This window comes from Triticum aestivum, chromosome 3D (genome assembly GCF_018294505.1).
Source record: "Triticum aestivum cultivar Chinese Spring chromosome 3D, IWGSC CS RefSeq v2.1, whole genome shotgun sequence".
Lineage (NCBI taxonomy): Eukaryota > Viridiplantae > Streptophyta > Magnoliopsida > Poales > Poaceae > Triticum > Triticum aestivum.
Window position 1 is genome coordinate 41,134,643 of NC_057802.1, and position 5,514 is coordinate 41,140,156.

The window sequence follows — 5,514 nt, forward strand, 5'->3', positions numbered from 1 at the left end:
GTAGCGGCCCACGGCCTGCTCCCCCGCACGCTCGCGCGAGCCGAGCCTGGTCTCGGCCTGGGCCGCTAGCCTTGGCTCAGCGCATGCACCGCTGAAAGCCTCAGCCCAGCCAGGTCCGACTCCTCTCTGTCGGCCCAGAAGGCCCAGCGCGCTCTAGGGTTTAGATCCGGGCCGTCCACCATGATCCAACGGTCACCCGCAGTTTTCTCTCGGACAAAACCGGTGCCCAGCGCTAGGGTTCGTCATTTCCCCACCCCGCGCCTCTCTTCTCTCGCTCTAAGTCGTGGCGCTCGACGCCGGCCGCTCGGTCACCTCGCCGCGCCGGTCGCTCTTTTCTTTTCTCTTCCCGCGCAACAGAGAGGGAGAGCGAGAGATGCGAAGGGTAAAGGCCACGCCGGCCGCCGGCGTCGCCACGGCGCCGCGCGAGCACCTTTGCTGTTCTTGTCCCCTTCTCCCTTTTTGTTCTTTAGACAGAGAGAGAGAGAGAGATCCGAGGTCGAGCCCTCCTCTGCTCCCCTTGTGCGCCTCTGTCTCTCTCTGCGCTGCGGCTGCGTCGGGGCTCCGCTGGCGACGGCGTGAAGCCACCGCGCCGTGCGAACCGCGCGCGAGCTTTTCCCTTTCCCCACTCCATCTCCACTTTCTGTGACAGAGAGAACGGGGGCTAATTTGCGCTTCTGCTCCCCTTCGTTTTTTGATGACGGCAGAGCATTCTACGGCGAGATGCGGCGCCGTGGCCTTCCCCCTCGCCGGCTGCGCGTCCACCTTGCGGTGAGCGCGCCGCCGTCGAGCGGTTTGGCTGCGGTGCCCCCTTTGCCCTTTGCAGGGTTGTTCTTCGTCCGAACGGCTCGGCTTGCCGATGCCCGTTCGGATCGAGAGGAACCGGCGCGGCCTTGCGGCGGCGCACTTTGCCGGCGAGCACTAGGCCCTCTCTGGTGAACCACTTTTCTTTTCTGTTCTAGGGTTCGTGGGGAAGGCTCTGTTTGGTTTGATCCAAAGAATCCTACACCCATCTGTCTGATACCATTGTTAGATCGCTTTGGATCGGATAGGTTAGATTCTCCAGTAAACCTACCTTCTGCCTGGCCTTGCGGGCTCGAACCAGCAGGCATGGTGATGTTGTGGCGGCGGTGATGGCAGTGAGATGGTGGCGGTGGTGTGGAGCTATGTTGTGGCGGCGGTGATGGCAGTGAGATGGTGGCGGTGGTGCGGAGCTTCCCGTGAGCACCGCGCTAACCCTAGATCGGTAGGGATTGTAGGTGGGGATTGTGGCAGCGATTAACCTCATTGAGTCGTGCCCCGGCCCCCACCTCTGTTTATATAGCACGGGTCACAGGGGCCCACCAACCATGGTTTGGTTGGGCGCCCACGATCAGGGCGCGAGTCAAGGGCCCGTTCGACCCGTTGGGTTCGAACGGGAGAGAGATCAACCTAACACATAAGACTATGCACTGTGGGATGAAAACGAATGTCGCGATGCAGGGGGCCGAGGTCTGGAAAGCCAGCGACCCCGGTAGTGATGAGCATGCAGCGCAAAGTACCGTAGGATCGCCAGGCGCTAACGGCGAGCTACTCCGTCATGCCTAAGAATATGATGCAGCACCTCCTCGGAAAGAAATCAGCAAAAGAGGCATGGAGACCATCAAGACCTTGCATCAGGGTCACAACAACCATGTCATGGAAGCATACCTTGAATCCCTGATGAGAAGTTATGAGTGCCTGAACCTGGAGAAAAGTGAGATGGTTAATCAGTCTGCCGCTCGTCTCAAGACCCTTGTCAATGGCATACGTGGCTATGATTCAACCCTACAAGAAGTGGAATAGGGAGACGCAAAGGCCCATGTAACAAAACCGACTCTAATGCCTGATTTTGTAGTCATGAGATGAATTATTCCTTGTGTACGGCAACCAAATGTGCTTGCCTGCTGTCTACCCAAGCTACGACTTTGGTGAACCTCCTAAGTGTTGAAAATGATCGTGCACAAGCCCTTGATTTGTAGACCTACAGAGCTTGGCGCGCCTTGAAGCGGAGACGAAGAAGAGGCCAAGGTGCGTGTCCTAGAGAAGGAGATGTGACAATTTTCGGACGCCACGATATTTAATTCATGCTTTAGCCCCAAAGGTCCGAACTAATGGAGAGAGGCGAGCAATATTTTTCTAAACTCCTCACATCTATATTTTATCCTTGGATGCGGGATAGATGTATGCCGTAAATATATTCTTTAATATTGCATTGACATAGTCTTGAACTCAACATCTCTCACACTAATACCATACTGAATATATGTTCCAGCCAGTTCATCCACGAATCCGAATTGATGGAGGAAAGCGGACAATACGCGATGTTATCATACTGCATATGTCTAATAACTATAAATATGCAGTTTCGTTGTGCTCTAATTGATGTCCTATTTAGTAGTGCACATAACTTATGTCCTGGACAAATATAGTTTGTGTTATTTCTTTTATTATTGTTCTTTCCGAAAGAAATTGTGATACGGAGTCTTGTAGAGTTTACTATCAAAAAAACTAGCAAAGTGTTGTCACTTGTCCATGAGGGTCAACAAAAAAGGGTTAAGAGGCAAAAGGATCTAGTGATATCAGTAGTGGAAGCTGCAACGGAACATATCTTCTGTGCCACAACACACATGGATTCAGGCTTCGCATTGATGGTTCTGATGTCGTTGAATTACCTTTTGCTGACACATTGCAACAAAGCTTCAGGGGAGGGAGGAATGCAAAGGACGCTCTTCGTCACTTATATCGCTTCGCAGCAGCCAAGGGGATGCACATAAAAAACCAGGCACAACAGACTGACAAGACAGGGGGACGCGGGACAGATAATGGGTTGAAGCAAACGAAATAGAGAGCAGGCGCGGGCAACGACGCGAATCGAGAGCTCTCACGAAAACACAAGCAACAACAGATCGAACGGTGATGGACTTAGATGAGACATTGGTAAATTGGAAGAGGATGACAACTTTATTATTGAGAAGATGGCATTTATTATTACTCCCTCCGTTCCAAAATTCTTGTCTTAGATTCGTCTAGATACGGATGTATCTAATACTAAAGGGTGACTTGATACATCCGTATTTAAACAAATTTAAGACAAGAATTTTGGGACGGAGGGAGTAATATTTTTACTGCCAGTTTTTTGGTACACAAGATTCTTTGGGTGATACCCAGAAAGGTGGCATCTTTTGTGGCATTTTTTCATTTTCTCATTTTAATTTTTTTCTTCATTCAGAAAAATAAATAGGCTTATTTAAAAACCAGCAAATAATTGCATGCCGAGAGCTACATGGGCTGGTTTTCTCCTACAATTGGCCAACTGGATCGGTTGCTCAACCGCCCCAGCCCTAACCGATGAAAATGTTCGCTAGTGGATCGACTCCCTGGCGAGCCAATCATTTAGGTTGTGGGTCTCGGCTGCTCGTGTATATAAGAACGGGCAGGTGCGTGAGTGTTGTACCATGTGGGATTTGAAAAGAGAAAAGAAGAGAGAAAACAGATGTGCCACATGACTTTTGCTAAAGTTTTTTGTGCGTGTGTGTTCGTTGTATTTTGATGTAAAAGATTTGTGAGCAAACCCCAATAAAGCAGACACTCAAAACTTAGACGGTACAAAGAAAGATGGCTGGCCATCAGGCAGACATGCATGGGCATATGCCTCATATATAGTGTGTTTTTCTTCGCCTAGCAAATCACCATCCTATATAGTTCAACAATGATGTAGAATATCACAAATGTCCAACGTACTCTCTATTTTTTCATGGCTTCACCTTCCTAGTTACCGAAAGAAAGAACAATGCTTGGTCTACAAAGTGTGCTAATGAATTCTTCGCAGACACACGATGGTCCAAACGCAAGTTACAAACGCTAATTCTGCCGGCCAGATCGGCTGGAGTCCTTGTGACTTGCGTGCATGTATTCCATCTTCAGGGAGCCGCCGCCGTCTCTCCTTCCTGAGCAGGACATAAACCCTAACAAAACTCAATGAAAGATTAAAAAACGGTGCCCTCTCACAGGCAAGGGCCGGTATCCACTTCGCCCCCATGGTCCTAAGGTCACGAAGACGAGGCGGACTGGCGGCAACGCCGGTGGGAGGTAGAGGAACCCTAGCTTTTGTGGGGAGGAGGCGGCTGTAGGTTCTGTGTGTCACAGGAGCCGGTGCGACTCTAGTCGTCACCCAATAAAAGTCCTTTAGATAAGTAAGAGTATCGAACCCAACGAGGAGCAGAAGGAGTTGATACACGGTTTTCAGCAAAGTTTCATTGTAAGTGTTGTAAGATAATTTTGCTAGATAGTTTGATAGGAAGATAAATGGTAACAAGCTAGCAAGTAACAATAGTAACAAAGTGAAGCAAGTGGCCCAATCCTTAATTGTACCTCTTGTAGTGATTAAAACGCTTTTGAGGACACACGGGAATATCGCCAAGTTATTTTCACCATGATTCATCAAGTTATGTTCATTGCCTTCATAAGTGTTATGTGGGTGGACCGGAGCTAAGGTAATGCCCTATCACGCCCAATATGCGATACTATCCTAAAGAGACTCGAAGGTCCCACCAAGTATCGAACCGCATATTGACACGCTTTTGCAAGGTGGATATCATTACATCAATATTACATAATAGTTGGGGATACATACAAGAGGCATACAATGCCACATGAATACAACAACATCATACATAAGAGCAACATCCGACTACGGATGAAGCACAACAGAAACTCAAACGACATCCACCCTGCTAGCCTAGGCTGCCGACCCGGAACCTAACCCAAGATCGACCAAGAAGACGAAGAACTCCAACACGAATAAACATCACTCTCGCGTCATGATCATCGCAAAACCTGTACCTGCAACTGGTGTTGTAGTAATCTGTGAGCCACGAGGACTCAGCAATCCCATTACCATGGGTTTCAAGACTAGCAAAGCTTAATGGGTAAGGAAGGGGTAAAGTGGTGAGGTTTCAGCATCGACTAAGCATGTATGGTGGCTAACATACGCCAATAAGAGCGAGAAGAGAAGCAACAGAACGGTCGTGAAACTAGAAATGATCAAGAAGTGATCCTGAACTCTTACTTACGTCAAACATAACCCAGAAACCGTGTTCACTTCCCGGACTCCGCCGAGAAGAGACCATCACGGCTACACACGCGGTTGATGCGTTTTAGTTAAGTCAAGTGTCCAGTTCTCTACAACCGGACATTAACAAATTCCCATCTGCCACATAACCGCGGGCACGGCTCTCGAAAGTTTATACCTTGCAGGGGTGTCCCAACTTAGCCCATTATAAGCTCTCACGGTCAACGAAGGATATTCCTTCTCCCGGGAAGACCCGATCAGTCTCGGAATCCCGGTTTACAAGACATTTTGACAATAGTAAAACAAGACCAGCAAAGCCGCCCGGTGCGCCGACATCCCGATAGGAGCTGCACATATCTCGTTCCCAGGGCAACACCGGATAGGTCAAGCTACGAGTAAAACCAGCCCTCAATTTGCCCCGAGGT